Consider the following 22,801-nt stretch of genomic DNA (forward strand, 5'->3'; position numbering starts at 1 on the left):
TCTGATTGAAAACATCAACACAATGATGCACACTAAGACGGTTTTGGAAATCACTTTTTAAATTTCAGCAGGGTTGCCAGAATTTAATTTTGTTTCTTTGAATCCAAAACTATTTTAAAATTTATAGTATTTTGGGTTTTATAGAGCTAATTAAGTTTAAATGTGTTATGATCACCGCTTTTTTTGATAGATGTTTTTTTTTATAAAATCGAGATCCGAAGAAGGCAATTTTTGGAGTTATTCTAAGAAATTAAAAAAAACCAACCCTGCGCCTTTACCATCTGCACTAACATTGCCAAAAGCTGGTTGAGCTACAGAATCCAACTACCACCAGTTTTCATCAACTTTGTCAGTTTTGACTCTTTTCCTCGAAATTTGATGATTTTTTGTGTTGCGACTGCTCTCCCCTATCAATTTCCCCCGATCTCAGGTTTAGTGATCCTCCCTCTCCCTTCCGGGCTAAAACCCGGTACACCAGCTATCGGGGGTACAGCAACTAGTTTTAATGGGACTCCCAAAGCTCGTTCTAACTTTTATGATGTAGACATTTTGCAGCAGGCTACCTTCAGCCCTCACCTAGCTTATGAGTGGGTTGGTCCTACCCGAAAAACTCCCCAATGCCTCTCTAGAGTGCCTAAGTAAAAGAGGCTAGCCGCAAAAAGGACCGCAGTCGGAGAGTGCATCTCCTCTCAGAAGTCAGGATCGTATGCAAATCACAAGCAAATATGCACTTTCACCTTGGGGTGAGCGGCGAGCGAGATTGGGTTTGGTTTGGGTGGTAACGAGCTCGGAGTGAAGAGAGAGTGCTGCCGGGATTGATGCGCTCGGATTTGCCGAGTGGTTTACTTAACTGAGCCAATGATATCACTGCAAATGGGTGGAATTCGGATTTGAGTGGGGTGGTGGGGGGATGCATAATTAAAATTGATACTTTGTTTCAACCGTTTGGAATTCTTTACAGGATGTTACCTGGAAATAGATGTCGCCTGTTGAAAGTTGGGTTCCTGTTTATAGCTGTGTTAAATACCTTGAAGTGTATTCATAGAGAAGTTAATCTTCCTTCCAGCAATGCAAACTAAATCTCAAATTATGCCTACCAAGGGGAGATTCAAGCTCGGGTGAACCACAATTCTGGCTGGTTGAATAGTTTACAAACCAACGCCACTTGTTTGTAAACTTGGCCGGAACTTTTTGTGGACGACGGTATAAGTTGTCGTCGGAAGCATCAACGTCGTTGATTTGCATAGAGTTCTATTCCATTGCAATTAAGTGTTTTGTTTATCACTCAATCGGAGAGCTGCTGAATGATATTTCACCCAAGATTTCCCAGCAAATTTGCAGTAATTCCTAAAAAAAACTGCGTACACCGAGATTCGAACCGAGGCACTTTGGATGATAGTACAACTCTTTACCAATGCTCCACAACGCTTGCTAGGGAAACAGCGGAACTCTCGTGTATACCGCTGGACAGTACGCTCATCTCATCATTCATTTGCAGAAGAACTGCAGTTCAATGTCATCACCTTAAGATAACATCGCTTTACAGCAATCGTTGATTTGGGTGTACTTCAATTAAAGCAAAACCAGCATTCATTACGCAGATCATCTCCGGAAATCGTCGCAGACTTAATTTCAAGCTGTCTCAAGAATCCATCATCAAAATCATCCTTCAAAGTGGCGCTGCATTTCTGCCATTAAATATATCCCGAACGCAAGAAGTGTCCCTAATGAATTGACAATTACACCGAGCACAATACCGAAGAAGCTTACGTCCCCACAATCGCTGCTGCTTCCCGCCGCTTAATTTGGTTCGGTCACTAATTACGGGGCTTTGTCGAGCAACCTCCTGGTGAAGGTGGGTGGCGGAATCACCGCAAATCCTTTCTCTATTTGCACAATTCCGGCCCAGACGTGACACTTGAGGATTGAGGGTGTCTTCTTGGAAGTTGGGGCTTCAACCCCCACGAAAGTCTCAGACAACACCGTCTGTGCGATGTTCTGGTTCTGACACTTTCCATTTTTGCCAATTCGAAAAGCATTAACCCGATTAAGAGCATCGCCCACAGACGAAAGCATTTTGCCATTCTTGGGGAGTTTAACGGGGATTCGATCCACCTAACTGTGCCCGGGCAGACAAAATTCATGCCATTTCAATAACAAATATTGTTAAAATAACAGAAAGTGTTATGGAGTCGTCTTGAAAAATCATTTTTTGCATAAGAATAATAACAGTTTATGCTATCATAACAAAATTTGTTATTGGTCTGATATTGGTTGAAAGCCAAAACAACTTTGAAATAACATTTTTTGTTATGGAAAAATACCTTCAACTGTTATTGGGATGATCGAATTAGTTGTTAAAATAACAAAAAATAATAACAAAGATTTGTTCGAAGAACAACTAAAAATTTTATTTGTCTGTTATCAAAATGACAATCCAATAACAAAAAAATCATAACGACGAATAACAAATCTTGTTCTAAATAACATAAAATGTTATTGGCCTAGTATTTTAAAATTTCAAAAAATGTTATTCTCAAGTTATTTCCGTCTGCTCGGGACGGAGAAAAATCAGTTCCCAAAATCGTGAACAAGTGTTCATGAAATTTCGAACTAAGTTCAAAAAGTGTTCAAATTCCGTGATACGTTTTTGAATAACGTACTACGTAATTTGTACACTTTGTTCGTGGTACAGAATTTCATGAACGCCTGTTCACTATGTTGGAAACTGATTTCTCTCCGTGTATTATTGTTTTGTTATGTATGAAATTCAAAGTTCTTCAAGTTGTGGAAACCTAGAACATTTAGTGATGACGTCCTTCCAATTTCCCCCGTTAAAAGTAAAACAAAGAAAGAACACCAAAGTTTTCGGCACTCGCGGCCATGACCTGCGTTTTTTCGTCTTCGCCCTAGTTGCTCAAGTTCTTTGCTGCTGCCATTTTCCGGCGGCGGGACTATATGTAGATAGGGCCGCAAATTGTGCAGAACACGACCAGTTTCCGGAAACGAGCAAGCGAAACCAGCGACGCAAGAGAGCAAACAGGAAACCAGGTTCTAGCAAAAAATAAAAAGGAGGGTAGTTTTTTGCTTCAAGCGAACGCTCCAGATTGAAATGCAGGCGGATGTTTGCGTGAATGTCAAATTGGCTTCCTGGCGCTGTTTTCTGCTCTGGGGTTGATTTGAGGGGAAATGCAACAGTTTCGAAGAAAAGTCATTTATTAGAATTTCAGGTCAGTTTTTTTCCCCCATCCGATTTGCCAGGTCAATCGATCCAACTGAATATCCCGTACGGTTCATCGGCTTACACCATCTGGATGGACACACAGGAAACGCTGGAAAAATCAATCGGCTTTGCAACAATGTATCGATAATGCTACCTTTGTGTGCGGTTGAGCAAGTTTCAATTCGATTCGATCTGTCCACCCCCTTCACCGCACAAATCCAAACACACACACCATCAATTTGAATTGAGCATTCACCGGAAGAGGAATAAAACTCGATTACACTTCCGCACACAAGGACATTCACTACTACACAGCTGCTGCACATGCCGGTTGTGTTGGAATTATTTGTTGGCCTAAATTGGAAAGACACACAATAAAAATGGTAATGTAATTTTTGATGAACTGAAAAGAAATAAACAATGTTGAAACTTTTTCATAATTTCGTAGCCGGCCTAAAAACATGTCTAAAACAAATAATATTTTCCCAAAATTTCTTAACCGGCCGACGAAAAGATATTTCACGTGTTATTTTACTAAACTGAGTTAAAAAAACACAAGATGATGTATTCAAAGAACACAATTTGTTAGGAATAATTTCTAAGGCTGCAGAACCGTCACTAAATTTTTACAGTGCTTTGACAACCCCCCAATGTCCGAAGCAGTTGTTGCGACGAAACACAGTTTATCACAACTGTCAGGTGCACATCGGAAACAGAAAGCACCCCCACGTGTTCCATTTTCCCCACCCGTTTGATCGCCTTACACAACTCTACAGAGCCACAGGATATCAATTGAGCGTCACATACAAACACGCATTCACACTCGCCAAAAGTAGACCGAAAAGCCACTTCTGAGGAATGGAGTTAGTTTGTTTGTTTTTTGCACTAAACATGTAACTTTTTAAGGGTAGGCTACCCTTAAGTTGTGTGACTTTATTTCCACCAAAAAATCATTTAAAATAAAGGAAATTTGAATTATTTCTTTTTTTTCCAAACTTAAATTTTCAAAAGTCACTCCACCTCACAACACAAAACCCTGGCATGTGTTGCATTGCGCACGGTCCAATCGTTGCAGAGTTGTTGAACTTCGATATGGCTGGCAACACTGCCACCAGTTCGCTCCCCCTTTCCAAAACAGAAGGGAAGTTTACATTTTCCGAGTCGGAAATGTCGTCATATCGTTGGCAGCAGCCGGAAAACGACAGCAGCAACAACAACGCAGTGACGACGACCCCCGTTGAAGTCAGTGAACCCGAGCAGAAGGAGGAGGGGAATGGGTAACAGTATTTGATTTTTTTTTGAATAACAACAATGTGTTAGAAAAAGTAAATGCAGTTTTTTTTCGACTTTTTGGTTAATTTTGCTCAATTTATTTGTTATCAAATTGTGTTATTTTAACGTTTCATCTTGTGTTCAGTTTCAAAGTGAAGCAAAGGGAGAGTATTTTTATTTGATACATATTAAATAGCAGTTCTTTTAACGAGTTCCCTTTTTAAAAAATCAAATTATGTTATTTGATCGTGATGTACGAACCTGAGCAGAATAAGATGGATTCTGATTTTTATTGAATAAGTTTTTTTTTTGTAAAAAAAAGTAAATTTTTCGACTAGATTTCGCTTTTTTTATCAATCTGTGTTTTTTAGCGTTTCATCTTGTGTTGTATTAAAATCATTTTTCCAAATAAGAACAATAATTGTTCAATAATAAATAGCATCTTTATCGAATTCTTTTTAGCCTTGCCAGGTTTTTTTTATCAAATTGTGTTTTTTAACGTTTTATCTTGTGTTCCGTTTCAAAGTGAAGAAAGGGGAGAACATTTTTAATTATAAGAACAATAATTGTAAAATATTGAATAGCAGTTTTTAAGGAGTTCTATAAGGCTTTGCTTTTTAAAATAAAATCAAATTATGTTATTTGATCGTGATGTGCGAACCCCAGCAGAAGAAAATGAAAAAGAGATAGCCGAATTTGATTCTGATTTTTTTTTTGTAGAATAAAGTTTTTTTTGTCCAAAAAATTAAATTTTCGGAGTTTTTGTTTGATTTTGCTTTTTTTAATCAATCTGTGTTATTTTGGCAGTTTCATCTCGTGTTGTTTTAAAATCAAGCATAGGGTAAGCATTTTTACAAATATGAATAAAAATTGAGAAAAAATAGAATTTTTATCGAGTTATTTTTAGCCTTGCACTTTTTTTTATCAAATTGTGTTTTTTAACGTTTAATCTTGTGTTCCGTTTCAAAGTGAAGCAAGGTGAGAACATTTTTAATTATAAGAACAATAATTGTAAAATATTAAATAGCAAGAGTTCTTTAAGGCATTGCATTTTTAAACAAAATCAAATTATGCTATTTAATCGTGATGTGCGATCCCGAGCAGAAGAAGATGGGAAAGATAACAGAATAATAGAAAAAAAAACTGTGGAATAACTTTTTTTTATCCAAAATTGTAAATTTTTCGAGTTCTTGATTGATTTTGGCTACGTTTTTTTTTTATCAAACTTTATTATTTCAACGTTTTATCTTGTGTTGTTTTAAAATAAATTATAGGGTTAGTATTTCTACAAGTAAGAACAATAATTGATTAATATTAAAAAGCTTTTTGTTAAGTTCTATTTAGCGTTTCCATATTCTTTAACAATGTGTATTATTTTAACGGGTCATCTTGTGTTCTGTTTCAAAATCAATTCGAGGATATATTTTGTTTGTTAAAAAATAGTATTTTTGAAAGAGTTTTGCAATGCCGTATTTTGTTATCAAATTGTGTTTTTTAACGTTTCATCTTGTGTTCTGTTTCAAAAACAAGCAGTGGGTGAGCCTTTCTGAAATAAAAAAAAAATATTGTGAGATAATAAATAGCAGTTTTTATTGAGCATTTCTTTTTTTTTTTAGCAAATTGTGTTATTTCTACATTTCATCTTGTGTTTTGTTCTCAAATAAAAAGCCATCCCACAAAGAAAGGATCGGCACTAAATTGCCAACTTAAATAGCACACGTAAACATTGTGGGTGGTCATGGAGAAATAAAACGGCATTTCATAATCAGTTGGGTTTGAGTGTGCTCTCAGGAAGGGCGGAAGGGTCCGGATTGCATGTTGGCAATAATGTAGAATGTGTTTCAGTTGTTATTTTTGTGCTCCCCCTGCCTTGTGTTATTGCTGAGCGAGGGGAAGACGTCCTGGGAACCAGGCCTGATTGCTAAAAGGCATTTTCTTTGTTATGTGCCATTTCCCCCCTCTTTTTTCCTAAAGTGGGTGTGGGTTCACTTTTTCTGATTTCAATTAAATTTGTATTCAATGCATGTCGGTCTCTCAAACTTTATTGTAAGGCCAAGCTGCTGCTGTTTTCGGGTGCGGGTGTTTTGGGATTGAGCCTTCTCTAGGTGATAAATTGAACCAATTTTGTGCATTCAAGTGCAAACACAATCGAGAAGAAAGCTGATTGCAAATTCGGTTTGCTTTGTCGATTGGGGCAGATTTTCGGAATCGCATTGTCGACCTTTTTCTGGGGGAAGAAGAAATGAATAATTAATTATGTTTCGCAAGAATTGATCTTAATCCAAAAACTCACCAACAAGTTCTGCTAAAAGCTTCTCAACGCAAAACTGTCAAATCAATTTCGTCTGGTAAATATTTGAGCACGATTTCATTTCCAACTTTTCTCAGATCTGAAAAACTTACGCCAAATTTATGCACGATAAAGCTCGGAGAGCTCTAACCGCTCCAAGCTGGCCAGCTAAAATTAAGCTATTTTAAAATATTTATTATTTATTTATTTCCCTTCTGAAAGCTCTTCACTTTCCTGCCAAGCTCTCGAGACAGCGTTTTCCCCTCACTCCGGGAAAAACTCCGACGCTGATGCAAAGTCACGCGGAGACGTCCTCGTTCTCGGCTTGGTTCACATTTTCCATTTTCACTGCCACTTTTCCTGTGGCTTATTTATGACGGAAGGAATCATCGTCAAGAGACGCGCACACTATTCGTTGCGAACAAGGTTTTCGCTGCTCCCAGCAGGAGGAAAATTTAAATAAAGAGAAGGAACAACAAAAAAATCGAAAGTTTTCTGATGTGCTAAATCGTTTCCAGTTTATGAAAAGGCTCTCTCCCCCCGCTAAATGAATATTTATGCCGCGCTTTGTTTATGTGTGTGTGTTTGCATTTCACGACGATGAGTACGACTGTGAAAAAGACAGTTTTCTTTTCACTCATAATGAAAAATGGAAGTTTTGATCGTTTGAAGTGGAACAAAGAATGGAAAAGGGGAGAGTAGTTTTTGCAAACTGTCAGCGCTCGTATGGAATATGCAGAAGCATCTGAAATTGCATCTTCCCACTTTTTGCACTCGGATGCAGTGGAGAAATAGGGGAGTGTCAACCACTGGGAGCGTAATCAGATTTATCATCGTCATTTGCAGGGACTTCCCGCCTCAAAACAAGTGGAATCTGGGAGAGATAAATTTGAGGTAACTTCTACTGACAATTTACTAATCAATCAAAGATTTGAGTTTAAAAAAAACTGAAACTCATAGAAAGATTCATAAAAAAAACAAGCTTAAAGTCCTAATTTGAAGAATGAAGTTGAGAACTGAATGTGATCTTTAAATTGAAAACATGTGTTTATTGATAAGCAAATCAGAAGATAAAAATATATTAAAAATAAATTATAAAGTTTAAGAAAGTGCACTACAACAACAGATTATTAAATGAACATTGAAAAATTTAACAAAACAAATAAAGTAAATTAAACTAGTTGAACAGTCAAAACTTAAGATTAAATTGCTGCGAAAAATAACTAAATTTCAAATTAAAATCTTAATTTGTTTTATATTCAAGCAAAAAGTGTGATAATGCTCCATAACTCTATATTCGAAATTAAGGTGAATTAAACTGTTTTTGCTTTAAATGTTGTAGATTCTGGTTTTTTTGATAAGTGCAGTGCTTCTGGGGACGCGCAGTTTTGTTTTCTCGCGATAATTTTCGTCTCTTTTGTGTCGCTGTTCGTGTGCATGGGGTGATTGGTCATAATAATTGAATAATGCCTTCATAAGTGAAGTGCTTCTGAGGACGCGCAGTCCTGTTTTCTCGTGATAATTTTCGTCTCTTTTGTGTCGCTGTTTGTGTGCATGGGGTGATTGGTCATAATAATCGAATAATGCCTTCATAAGTGCAGTGTTTCTGGGGACGCGCAGTCCTGTTTTCTCGCGATAATTTTCGTCTCTTTTGTGTCGCTTTTTGTGTGCATGGGGTGATTGGTCATAATAATCGAATAATGCCTTCATAAGTGCAGTGCTTCTGAGGACGCGCAGTTTTGTTTTCTCGCGATAATTTTCGTCTCTTTTGTGTCGCTGTTTGTGTGCATGGGGTGATTGGTCATAATAATCGAATAATGCCTTCATAAGTGCAGTGCTTATGGGGACGCGCAGTCCTGTTTTCTCGCGATAATTTTCGTCGTAAATGATCGTAAAAATTTATTCCAACATTCAGTTTTAGTATTAACTCATCAAACTATCAATTTTATGAAGAGTAAAGCGTCATTTATTTACTATTTTTGAAATTTGCTCGCGTTATCTAAATGGTAAAAACAGTAAAAATATACTGATAAGTCCAGCCCATAGCACTACTGCTCGGCTGGCACGCGTACGATAAAAATAAACTATTTTAAATAATCGATTATCTATCTTTCCGCAGCCGGTTGCCTAAGATTTAAAAAATTTCAACCGATAAACAAAATGCTCATGGTCACATCACTGCCACTCGTGAATCCTGACCTCATACCCATCTACTAACCCCCTCAAAACTCATGTGATACTTTGTCGGAGAAGCAGTCGATTGGGCGGTCTCTATCACTCAAGTATCGGACTAACATTCCCATCCACTTCCCCGTGACCCTACCACTGGTCGTGGCCGGCGCCGGTATTGATCAGCATGATAGGGGCCTTTGAGAAGTTGCGAAGCGAGGAAAGATAGCACCCACTCATCTTCCACGGCTCGTGGATGTAACTTCTGGAGGTCCTGGTCAATAACGGAGTAGCAACTGCGGGTGGGCACCTATGCTTATGCTTATGCTTATGCTTAAATGTTGTAGATTCTGGTTTTTTATCCCTCGAAAAATGCTATTTCAATTCTTGATTGTGTAATGCAATGTGTTTTGTATTTTTTCATCAAAATATTAGATTTTTTTAAATTCAATATATATATATAAAAAATTTCGACGGTTTTGTTCGAACGCGAATCAGTTCAATACGGAGCGTCGGATCGATGTGCTCTTTGTTGCGTTGAGTTCGTATAAGCCCAAGGAAGGTTCTTATGCTAACTAATTGACACTTTGGCCACTCTGTAACCGATTCCGGAGCGTCTGTCGTTTGTATGGGAAAATTAGCGTAAACTCAAATTTTGATCACAGGAGGCTGAATTAGCAAACAAGCAAGAAACGTCAGGAAACCGAATAGGGCAGAACGAAGTTTGCCGGGAAGAGCTTGTTCAATATAAATATTTAAAGGTATAAAATCGTCAGAACCAATGACAATTTGTGATAAAAGTGACCTCCTTCAAAATTCCGCCGAAATTTTTAAGAAGCAATTTTGCATCGTCAGTTTTCTTATTTCATTTTCCATACAAATATGGCAGCTACCCATACAAAAATGGTAAATTTAAAAATCTGTTTCTTTTGAAGGATTTTTTGATCTATTTGGCATTTACGGCGTGGATTCCGTCACAAAAAATAAACACTGGACAAAATTGCTGATTTTTGAAATAACTTTTTGTCAATAGTGTTGATTTCCAGAAAAAAAATGTTTTTATAATTTTTGATATGATTTAGGAAACATAAAATGTATTCTATTCAAAAATTTCTAGAATAGGCTAAGCATCTTTGACCAAATTATAACTTTTTGAAACATCAAGATTTAAAAAAAAATCGAAAAAAAACTTCATTTATTAATGTATAATTGAAATTTGCAATCCTAATTGCTCAAACTTGCACCGTTTTCAAATTAAAGCAATTCATTGATAACTTTTTCGAAAAAAAACTCGTAGTTTAAAAAAATGTGCTTGTTTGTCATTTTTGAAAAAAAAAAACGAAAGGCTTAGAAAATGCCCTACATTCTGTTTTTTTAACTTTATTGATACGGCGATACGTATATATGAAAAAGACAGAAAAAATAGTAACTTTTGTCTTTTTCATATTTACACAGAAAATAGTGTAATATTACCTCTGTTTTCAGTAATATTACTTACAAAAAATGGAAAAATTTAAACCTGATGAAAATTAATCAGAAACTGATAAATAATCATCATTTTCTGATGTAAGATTGCACTTTTTTTTTTGAAACGAAATCTGTCACCATTTCCTGATGAATATCATAATTGCAAAGATAGTAAAGGAAAAATGAGATTTTTTTCGCTTTTCAACTTAAAATAAAAGAAACATTTCTGTAAATTTCTGATCATGCAAAAACAATAATTTGAAAATCAACCCTAACATTTTAAAATGAATAAAATAATTAATTTGAACCTATAGGGAATCCGCTCGCCACAATTTAATGTAATTTAGAATAATTTTATTTTTTTGCATATTCTGGAATTTGATGAAAAGATGGCATATATGTCCCTTAAATCATATAAATAAATGAAATTAGTTAAAAAAGTGTTGAATTTTTTTTAAAAATCACAATTTTTTTACGTGTATCAATTTTTTCAGTGTAGTCCTCTTCAATTCCTACAACTTTGCCGAAGATTTCAAATCGATCAAAAAAATCCTTAAAAATATACACATTTTTGAATTTTAAAACACCATTTTAATGTATTTGATCAGACATTTGACAGACTTTTTTTTTTGCAAACAGTTGTTTATTGCAATTTCATTAAAAAAAAACGAAAGACCTTCCCAACGAGTCTTAAAGCTGGCAACCCTGTTAAAATTTATGATCGACTAAGTGATATTTATTTACTTTTTTAATTGGATCTCATTGATCTTTTGACAAATTCTATCAAGATCCAACATGCGACCTTTCGTTGGCTAAAGAATCAATAGATTTTTGCCAAGAGTTCAAAAGTTCGAAGATCTGGCAACCCTGCCTAATGTTCTAAACACTCAGGTAATATGTATATATTTTTAAGAGCTAGATGTCTCTTATCTCTACATACATGGTTTCCGGATCCATCATCCGACTTAGTGTTTGATAAATAATGGAGAGACCTTCCGGCTGAGTCTAATAGTTCGAAGATCTGGCAACCCTGCCTCAAGCTATGACCATTTAACCGTCCATCATTGAAAGAGCGGCTAATATCCACATTTTTCACAATCGAGATTTTTTCTCCATATGGTAGAGGGTGTTCCAATGCATCCTCGAAAACTTCATTTTCACTAAAAGAATGGTGGCTAAAACCTCATTCAATCAATTGAAAACTGTTTTCTTTTTTGGTTAGAAGTAAGTTAAGTAAGTTATTTATGCTAGAAAACCATTATGAGAATCAAAACTAAAAGTAGGATTTTTTTTTAATTTGCTAAAATAATTTTTGGAAACAAAAAAGTATAAAAAATGTAACTTCGTATAATAAAAACTTAAGTAAAATAACAGTTACAAGGAAAACAAAAACAAATTTCACAAATTTGTCAACCCAAAATTTCTTCCATGACCTGTCCAAGGTTCTCCAAAACTGCACCGCCACTCCAAGTGGGTTCTCAGCTAGGTTGATCCCCTCTTCGCCAAAGCAGTCCTCCCCTCCGGAATGTGCGATGCAAACTGCGCTGCTCCAGTAAACATTCATTTTTCATAATCTCCCGCCTGATGGCGCTATTGAGCTTGACACTCGCTGCTCCATGATGTAAGCAAAAGCTTGCCACTCTCTCTGGAGTGTGTGCTTTTTTTTTGGTCCAAGGACCAGTTCCTCAAATGCGCGCTTGTTTCGCGTTACGGAACGGAATGGAAAATATGGTTCAATTTTCCCAGCATGATGATGAAAATGAAACTGAAAATCCTCTTTGAAAGTTTTGGAAGGGGGAGAGCTTTACGGGTAGCATAGCCAGCTAGCCTTGAACTCACTGGAATGTTCGCCCAGAGTGCAGTTTCGGTTAAGTTGGTGGTTGTGATGAAGGTTTGGGGTACATCTACTTAAAATGCAGGATAATTTGTGATGCTATTTTGAATCTTTTTTCGTAGATTTTGTCGAAAAATCATCACACTGTGTATCACTAGCAAACGACCAACTATCCTCTAATTAAAGTTCCACATAAAAATTTTAGTATCCATTCCCAGTGGAGACCAACTTTGAGCCAACGATACTCACAGCCTAAAAAAACAGAGAGCCATAAACACACGTTATAAATTCCAGGAGGTAGAGCGCATTTCACCGGAAAAAATTTCGCCCAAAACTACACAACGAACGAGGAGTAAAAACTTTTTAATGAAATTATCCAAATTTAAGAGGCTCCGCCGTCTGCCATCATCCGGGCACGTTTTCCGGAATTTTAGTCGGTATAGCGTTGCTAAATTAGGAATGAGTATTATTTTTTTTTTGCTCTCTTTAGTCGTTGGTTTTGGGTGCACGTGACCAGTGCATGGTAGCCTTATATTAATGTTGGAGGTTATTTGAAAGAGAGGTTTGGAATTGCTGTAAAATTCTGACTCCCAAAAGTCTGAAGCAAAATATCCAAAAAAATATTTGTTGAGCGATACAATTTCCGCGGTTTAAATCAATTGCCTTGAACATATAATCCTTTTTTCATAATACCCCCAAAATCAATTTAGCTTGAAAATTCGCCCCAATCGAAAAACAAAATCGTGGTTGGGAATCAATCGCCCCTTTCGCTGATTGGATCGGGCGCTGGCTGGCTGGCTGACCCAAATGCCACCAAATCCACAACTTTTAGCAAAAACGGGCAAGCCCCGTAAAAACAAGACCGCTGAAAGCGGCAAATGCCACTAGTCGCTAATCCGCAATGGAGAGTGGCTTATGTGTAGAGAGGGTGGTGAACTCTATGCAATGGAGGGACACGGTGGGAAATTTGACTTTGAGTTTTTTCTTGTGTTTTCAAAATTTCAGTTTTCAATATTTTAAGAATATTGTCCCTATAATTCCTGAATGTTTCAAACAAAGAGTTAAAAGGCACTAGCTGGTGTATTGACTTCACAGTAGAGGAGGTATTTGATATAGATGTATAAAGTCTTTCCTATATCATTGCTGATTGGAAGGCACGTCGGTGGGTAAAGTGATAACTTTTATTACAGTGGCTGGCTTGTTCGACAAAGACTTTTCCAGAGGATTTTACTTTGAAAAGTACGATTATGAGCATGAGCATGAGCATGAGCATGAGAGATCACCCATGGTTGCCCCTCCGTTGCTGAACAGAACCGTAATATCCTTTCAGCACTACTGATTATAGGCCTCGACGATCTAGTGGTGTTTCCCTTATCAACAGCATGTATGAATGCGCTGAAAAGATAAAACACCATGATTGCTAAAGCTAGATCAGTTGCGAATAGGTAACAGTCATTGGCCACCAACGGCGCCCGCCATGTCAGTTTGTAGACCTCGATTTTAAGGGACGGGAATGTTAGTTAGCGCAAGTTGCTACTAGGGCAGCTGATTTACTCTGTGCTTACACCCCACGAGCGCCAGGAACCTAAAAATTTGTTAGTAGGGAAGGGTATTTGGTCAGGATTCATCATAGAAGATGATGATGCGACCCAAAATCATAGTGTTTGTTGAAAGGTATTATATTTTATTCTCAAGGCAAGCAATCGGATGCTGCGGATGAGAAATTTCCCGTTTATCGGTTGTTAAATTTTAAATGAAATGGTTTAGTCTTAGACAGCCGACTGTGGAAAGATAGAACCAAAATCATTTGTAATAAAAGAATAAAGGATTAAACAATGTAACTTTTAACTTGAGATGATTTTACGAGTTTTAAATGGTCGATGTTTAGTGAAGTACTGATTAACGGTGCGAACGACGAGTTTCGATCTGTATCGAGCTGAAATGGTATGATAGGGTTTTGATAGGGTCAAATCGAACTCGCTAGATGTCATCGGGACAGCCAAAGCCAGCCGCACCTTCACACGCACACACACGCACGCGAAAAAAAACGAAAAACACACACCGACGGCGGACGCGAAAATTCTTACGACCCTACGGAAAGGAATCGCAAATCTGACTGGCTCAACTGTCATCGGGATAGCCAAAGCCAGCCGCACCTTCACACGCACACACGCACGCGAAAAACACGAAAAACACACACCGACGGCGGACGCGAAAATTCTTACGACCCTACGGAAAGGAATCGCAAGTCTAACTCGATTTTACTTTGAAAAGTACGATTATGAGTAAAAACTCAACGCGATTATTTTAGCACTTCCACATCGCAGCTCGAGCCCTGAAAAGCAAGATTTTTATTTATTTTTTAAATAACGAACATTGCAGAGTTGTTTAGAATTTAAAATAATAAATTCAGCACCGATATTAATTCAACTTTAAAAATCTGAACATTGTTCCCTGGGCTTTGTCATAATGAGTATCATAGGTTTGATGCTTATTTGGCAAAGAGTATGATTTGATCCGATGTGAAATTAAAATCGAAGTTTTCAGTATATTGCTGAAGCTTCCATTTTTACACATGGACACCACTTCATGCTACGAGAACCCACTTTGACGCAGTCTCAGGGCTTAATCGATGACCGGTAAGCTGTCATCGAGACAAGGAGGTTCTCCGATAGTGGAAATATCACATTGTCAGGTTAGGATGCAGGTTTTTTAAAATTCAGTTTTTGTAGAATTTAGGATTTTAACTATAAATATCAACTTTTTATACTTTGCATTTAGTTATTTAGGGACAAAATTAGTAATAGTGAATTTAGTAATCCTATCAGAATCGGTGATTTTCATTCAAGTAGCATAAAAACCATTCTGATTTGTCAAAATTTCCATAGAGTCTCGATCAATCAATAGTGAAATGATATCGGACTAAATTCGTCGATCTGTTGAACTAACGACTGTCGGATTATGATTGTATCGACCATTGTTGCGAATCGAGGATCTACTGGAATTCAGGCGATCAAATGGTCGTCTCTTTTTCAATTCACGACTTGTAAAATATGAAATGTTAATCTATTTTTTTTGTTTTTTTTTTTTTTTTTAAGAAGCCAGACAGGTTTTAAAAGAAACGTTCTAGATTTTTTGGCTATTAATTAAAATGTCGGGGATTTGAGATAAGAGTAGCTTTCGAATATGTTACTTTAAATCTTGTATTCAATTCAAGTTAGGTAGTTATCCGCAAATGAAAATTTGGACTTATATGAATAATTGAACATTTTGGACTTATAAATAACACACAACTGTGCATTTATTCTAGAGTCAAATCCATACAGCATCAGTGTTTATTTGGTCGAAGTGTACTAATTCATTGGCAGATCTGGTTCTAGTTGTAATGTACGACAAGACTACTGACGGACGTGACAGGACGAGGGCCCAGTTTAGAGGTTTCGACATCAACAATGTGCGGCTGGATCACCCTCCCAAAAAAAAAAAAACTTTAAAAATCTGAACATTGTTTGAATCAATTTCAATATAGATTCCCATTTTTTTTTCGAAATTTGTTAAATATTTTGTTCTATTCTAACAATGTGTTTCGTTTTTGTGTTTTTATCTTCCTGAATAAAATTGACACCAGCACTTCTAATAAGTAAAAAAAAAACATAATTTTAGTCAAACAGACAAAAAACAAAATGGAACAGAAAACGTATGTTTTACGATATGATTTTTCTGGTTCTTATGTACAAATTTATCATTGAAAATATTCTATTCTTTCGACTTTCAGTATCCAGTAAATTATTGCAGACACTAACCACAGATCCAAGATTGTTATTTTGAATATCTCAAAAGTTTTATAAAAGTTCCATTTTCAATGTTTAAAAATGTATTTTTTATGAAATTTGCTGCTGTTTTCTATAAAAATATTTCGAAATATAAAAAATCTAGCGCAACATTTGAAAAAGTCCAAAATAAATGTTATTAACCCTTTCAAAAGTTTACTTTTATACAAGAGAGGAGAACATTTACAAAGGTTTGGTTTTCCAACATTGAAAATCGAACCAATAGTTTCCAAGATAACGTCATGATTCGAATTCCCGGACGCTTCGAAACCCGGACACCTTCTCTTGTTTTATCAACTATTTGGATATAAGTTCGCATTATGAATGTCAAAACTGTGTTATTTGATGAATTCTAACATCAACTTTCATTTAATGTTTGTTTGAACGCTGTAGTTAATGTCAAAAAAAAATAAATAAAATAAAATTATAAGATTACCAAAAATGCGAAACATTTCACGTGAAATATTTCATAGGCGTCCGAAGCACCGGGAAGGCAAAGCAGAAATTTATGGTTTTGATTTCCTTAAATTCTAGCAAATTTTTATATAAAACATCGATTGTTTTGATGTTAACAGCTTATTTGAGACCTAAAGAATGCCATTCACTAACATTTCAGTCCAAATTTGTGCGATTCATTAGCAAAAACGAGTGTCCGGAATTCGAAGCAAAAGTGTCCGGATTTAAAATCAGCTTTTATCAGTGTCCGGGATTCGAAGCACAACAAGTCATTTTAATTTTCAAATTCTGATGAAAAATTGTTAGAAAAGACATATTTTGCATGCATTCTCTTAAAACTGACTCTTTATACTACATCCTGATGATATTTCTTCATTTCTAACTTATTAAATGAGTTTTTGTCAGCTATAACGAAAATGATATGCTACTAAGTGTCCGGATTTCGAATCATGACGTTATCACGAGTTGAAAAATGAGGGGCAGTTAGATGACACTGAGAAAACCCCATTTTTCACTAAATTAAAGTTTATGAAGCTGTATCTCCGCAACCAGCAGTCCGATCAACAATGTTAAAAAAGATAGATGTTGAAAATTTGCCCTGCCTTTCAAAAATATTAGTCATAAATAATTTTAAAATTTCAAAACATTGAACATGTTTCGAAATTTTTCATCTAAATTGCCTGTAACTTCAATTCACTCTATCAAAAAAAGTATTGAGTTGCTTATGATTCTGACATTTAAAAATTAGTTTGCATTATTTTCGATTTTTTCCAAAATTATGATTTAAAAACCCTTATCTCCAGTACCAGATTTTGCACTAAGGAAACTCAAGCGCAGAAGAAGCTTTCTTTCAGTTTCCTTAAACATATAAAAAATTTCGAAAATTAGAAAACTAATTTGAAATTAAAGTTTTAGTAGTAAAAAGTGAAATAAAATATGGTTTTTTCGTGTGCCTTTTTGTGAAAAGTCCTAATCATAACCCTAACTTTGTCAAAGACGCCAAATAGTTCAGAAAAAAACAAAAAGAGCTGAGATTTACTCACATCCCTTATATTTTACATGACACTTTTGCATTTTGAAGATAAAGCGTTGATGTTTATTCTTGAGCAATTCTCTACGAAATCGGTCGTTTTATAAATTTTTATTTTTGTATTTTTCAATCCGGCTGAAACTTTTTTGTGCCTTCAGTATACCCAAAGAAGCCATTTTGCATCATTAGTTTGTCAATATAATTAAATTTGATTTAAAAATCATTTGATCTAAGAATTTTCATAGAAACTGCCTTCATAATGCAAAGTGAAGTAAGTGCCAAATTGTGATTAAAACATTTTTAAGATCTCCATCATAACGTCATGATTCGAAATCCGGACACTTAGTAGCATATCATTTTCGTTATAGCTGACAAAAACTCATTTAATAAGTTAGAAATGAAGAAATATCATCAGGATGTAGTATAAAGAGTCAGTTTTAAGAGAATGCATGCAAAATATGTCTTTTCTAACAATTTTTCATCTGAATTTGAAAATTAAAATGACTTGTTGTGCTTCGAATCCCGGACACTGATAAAAGCTGATTTTAAATCCGGACACTTTTTTTGAAATGTTAGTGAATGGCATTCTTTAGGTCTCAAATAAGCTGTTAACATCAAAACAATCGATATTTTATATAAAAATTTGCTAGAATTTAAGGAAATCAAAACCATAAATTTCTGCTTTGCCTTCCCGGTGCTTCGGACGCCTATGAAATATTTCACGTGAAATGTTTCGCATTTTTGGTAATCTTATAATTTTATTTTATTTAATTTTTTGACATTAACTACAGCGTTTAAACAAACATTAAATGAAAGTTAATGTTAGAATTCATCAAATAACACAGTTTTGACATTCATAATGCGAACTTATATCCAAATAATTGATAAAACAAGAGAAGGTGTCCGGGTTTCGAAGCGTCCGGGAATTCGAATCATGACGTTATTTTGTTCTTAATCATGATTTTTATTCCTAAAATCATGAAATTTGTTCATGACCGCATGCACACATTTAATGAAGTCATGAACGTTATTCACGTTTACTAGCGATATCGATCATGGTAAGTCATGATTTTTATTCACGGTTTATTAATTATTTGTACCCATCAGTCATAGCTCAAAATTCGTTAAGTTAATATCGCGATCATTCACGTTTTTATGATACGAAATTCACGATTTCTGGAATACTTTTTTTCTTCTACATAATTAAGCACTGCAGAGCGAATTATTTTTTTCTTTTTTCAATTAAAAATGTTCACCTGTTTTGTTTTAATTCTATTGATAAAAATTAATTTGAATTCTTTGAACATTTGTTTTTGCTTGTTCTGTTTTGGTTTATTGTATTCGTCTACAATGATTACAATAGATTGATTGTTATAAAATATACAAATATCAAAAGCAGACAAAACAAACTTCAATTAATAACTGTTTGTTTATTGTCTATCGACGCTTTATCATGCAACAATTGAAAATTCATCGATTTACAACAGCTTGTTTGTTCCAAACAATATTGCTGAATTTATTATGGCTGCCAAACCTTTTTTTTTCCTCTCGTGCATAGATTATTCCATTTAAGGGGTGGTAAAAGACCAATACGGCACCACCACCGCATACACTAGCTGGTGCAGACCGCTCTATTTTCGCGTTACGAAACCTGATCCCGTTGCCAATGTTACTAGCTAAATCCACCCAAAAATAAAGGTTGGAGCAAAACAAAACCCAATTTTCCCATTCACTACTCAGACACCACATCAATAGCACTAGTTTAAAATTTGCACTGAGAAAAAAAGGCTGACAGAAATTTAATTTTGTTTTCATTTTGATCAAAAGTTTTTGTGATTTTTTTAATTTAAATATAAATTTTTAAATTTCTTTGCATTTTTTTCTTTCTGTACTGTGACAGGTATTACTGCATTAGAGGTGTCCTCTAGGGAGGGGAAGGGCCCCTCCGGGTTCACCTGGTTCACGACCATAGAGTAGCGGCAGCAGCAGCGTTTAAAACCCATTTGGGCTCGTTAAAATAGCATAAATTGGATTTGGCGAGCTACCGTTGGAGGGTCATTCGTAAATACTGTAATATCACTTCAAAAATTATGATATTTTTTTTACTTTTGTTAATTTTTACTGAGCAAAAACTTCTAAAATTGTGTGTACGTACTTTATGGACGACCCCCACAATGCTTCTGTATTTTGCACACAAGCGATGTCCAACCATCATTTCTGAGCGTTTTAGTGTGAGACCCCTTCCAGGTGCATGTGTGAGGCGACTGCTGGCCAGAGGGAGACAGGGAAAGAGGGTGTAATTTTAATTAGTGCAATTGCAATTATAACACACAAATGAATGCACATTAAATTTGAGCAGATCATGTGCAGTGCGCTATGGTAACGAAATCGTGTGGGAGCTGGACTCACGAATGGCATAGACAAGTGGATTTAGAATTGAAGTTTTATTATTTTTAATTTAATCTGAAAACAAACTATAGAATAATGATAACATTGTGTTTCGATTTTATTTAAGTATTTAAAAACTAGCAAATTCAATTGTCTGTGAAATGTTTGCCTCTCATTTTGGGCCTGAGGAAATGCACCGGTATTTTTTTTCGCGCCATCGTTTATGCTTTTGTTAAGCTGAGGGCAGCGGAAAATAAAAATTAAAGCCCTGAGAACATGAGCATAAATGCGCCTCAAAATCTCATATTTTATTCAACGCTTAATTTATTGCTCGAAGTAATTACGTAATTGTGTTCATTATCCGAGAGTGTAACAGTCAGCGACCCCCCTCCCACGAAACACGGTTCTCGTCCCGTCCCAAGTCCGTCACAGCAGTGTAGGGAAATATGATCAACTGGTTTTGCCCGTCAACGCAACCCGCAACTGGTTGGATTATAATTCGACCAACTGGCCATAAATCGTGTGCGTTGATCTGTACCGTGAACGCAGTTATTCAATACCTCCCGACAGTCGTGATGAGAGCATTCAATTTAATTGGATTTCCCCCACTCGATAGCCCCTCCGCAAATCAACTGGCTGAGTTAGAAACAAATCAAAAAGGATTATCTGGAGATGCGGGGCATCGATCCCCGTACCTCTCACATGCTAAGCGAGCGCTCTACCATCTGAGCTACATCCCCTTGTGAAATTTATTGATTTATTTAATTGAAAATCAACTTTATTTTGTTTCTTCAACTGAAAAAAAGAATTGTTTTGTGCCCTACCTTAAACAAAACCGTGAATTTCAAATCTATTTTTTTCATGAAATTTTAATGAATATTATACTCAATATGTACCATTATGTTTATGTACCTTTTCTACAAGAAAGAAGATATTTTCATAATTAGTTCGTCGTAAAAGGTCTTGTAAAACATTCAAAAATCTATATCTTAAGAACGGATTTTCTGATATTTTTTTCTTAAAATATTTTTATTAGGTCCTTTTCGGTTCTGGGACCTGGTTAGGACCTTTTTAGAAAAAGGTTACTACTTTTTAGAAAAAAATATTTACGCTCTATATAAAATGTTTCCCCTTTTTTAATTTGAATTTCACACTAAATCTTATTTTTGGATTTGTTGCTGACAAAAAATGGCATCGTTTGAGCTATGGAACAAAGTTATAAAAATGTATTGGCAGTGCTGCCAATTTTTCGAAAAAATCCTAATTAAAAAAAAAGAATTGGAAATAAAAGTCAAACAATTTTATGAATTTGGAAATCACATTTTTGGATATGTTGTTGTAAAATATGAAATGTTAATCTATTTTTTTTGTTTTTTTTTTTTTTTTTAAGAAGCCAGACAGGTTTTAAAAGAAACGTTCTAGATTTTTTGGCTATTAATTAAAATGTCGGGGATTTGAGATAAGAGTAGCTTTCGAATATGTTACTTTAAATCTTGTATTCAATTCAAGTTAGGTAGTTATCCGCAAATGAAAATTTGGACTTATATGAATAATTGAACATTTTGGACTTATAAATAACACACAACTGTGCATTTATTCTAGAGTCAAATCCATACAGCATCAGTGTTTATTTGGTCGAAGTGTACTAATTCATTAGCAGATCTGGTTCTAGTTGTAATGTACGACAAGACTACTGACGGACGTGACAGGACGAGGGCCCAGTTTAGAGGTTTCGACATCAACAATGTGCGGCTGGATCACCCTCCCAAAAAAAAAAAAACTTTAAAAATCTGAACATTGTTTGAATCAATTTCAATATAGATTCCCATTTTTTTTTCGAAATTTGTTAAATATTTTGTTCTATTCTAACAATGTGTTTCGTTTTTGTGTTTTTATCTTCCTGAATAAAATTGACACCAGCACTTCTAATAAGTAAAAAAAAAACATAATTTTAGTCAAACAGACAAAAAACAAAATGGAACAGAAAACGTATGTTTTACGATATGATTTTTCTGGTTCTTATGTACAAATTTATCATTGAAAATATTCTATTCTTTCGACTTTCAGTATCCAGTAAATTATTGCAGACACTAACCACAGATCCAAGATTGTTATTTTGAATATCTCAAAAGTTTTATAAAAGTTCCATTTTCAATGTTTAAAAATGTATTTTTTATGAAATTTGCTGCTGTTTTCTATAAAAATATTTCGAAATATAAAAAATCTAGCGCAACATTTGAAAAAGTCCAAAATAAATGTTATTAACCCTTTCAAAAGTTTACTTTTATACAAGAGAGGAGAACATTTACAAAGGTTTGGTTTTCCAACATTGAAAATCGAACCAATAGTTTCCAAGATAACGTCATGATTCGAATTCCCGGACGCTTCGAAACCCGGACACCTTCTCTTGTTTTATCAACTATTTGGATATAAGTTCGCATTATGAATGTCAAAACTGTGTTATTTGATGAATTCTAACATCAACTTTCATTTAATGTTTGTTTGAACGCTGTAGTTAATGTCAAAAAAAAATAAATAAAATAAAATTATAAGATTACCAAAAATGCGAAACATTTCACGTGAAATATTTCATAGGCGTCCGAAGCACCGGGAAGGCAAAGCAGAAATTTATGGTTTTGATTTCCTTAAATTCTAGCAAATTTTTATATAAAACATCGATTGTTTTGATGTTAACAGCTTATTTGAGACCTAAAGAATGCCATTCACTAACATTTCAGTCCAAATTTGTGCGATTCATTAGCAAAAACGAGTGTCCGGAATTCGAAGCAAAAGTGTCCGGATTTAAAATCAGCTTTTATCAGTGTCCGGGATTCGAAGCACA

At 35.2% G+C, this 22,801-nt stretch overlaps 1 protein-coding gene and 1 non-coding gene across 7 annotated transcripts in view; one reads left to right on the forward strand and one right to left on the reverse strand.

The window, feature by feature from the left end:
* The window catches only part of LOC6050782 (disintegrin and metalloproteinase domain-containing protein 10), a 199,274-nt gene that overhangs the window by 121,349 nt on the left and 55,124 nt on the right, over positions 1 to 22,801 (forward strand). The window lies entirely within an intron of this gene.
* Trnaa-agc lies at positions 20,627 to 20,699 on the reverse strand. The gene has a single exon. It is a non-coding gene; the product is annotated as a tRNA-Ala (tRNA).

The sequence above is a fragment of the Culex quinquefasciatus genome, chromosome 2 (genome assembly GCF_015732765.1).
Source record: "Culex quinquefasciatus strain JHB chromosome 2, VPISU_Cqui_1.0_pri_paternal, whole genome shotgun sequence".
Taxonomy (NCBI): domain Eukaryota; kingdom Metazoa; phylum Arthropoda; class Insecta; order Diptera; family Culicidae; genus Culex; species Culex quinquefasciatus.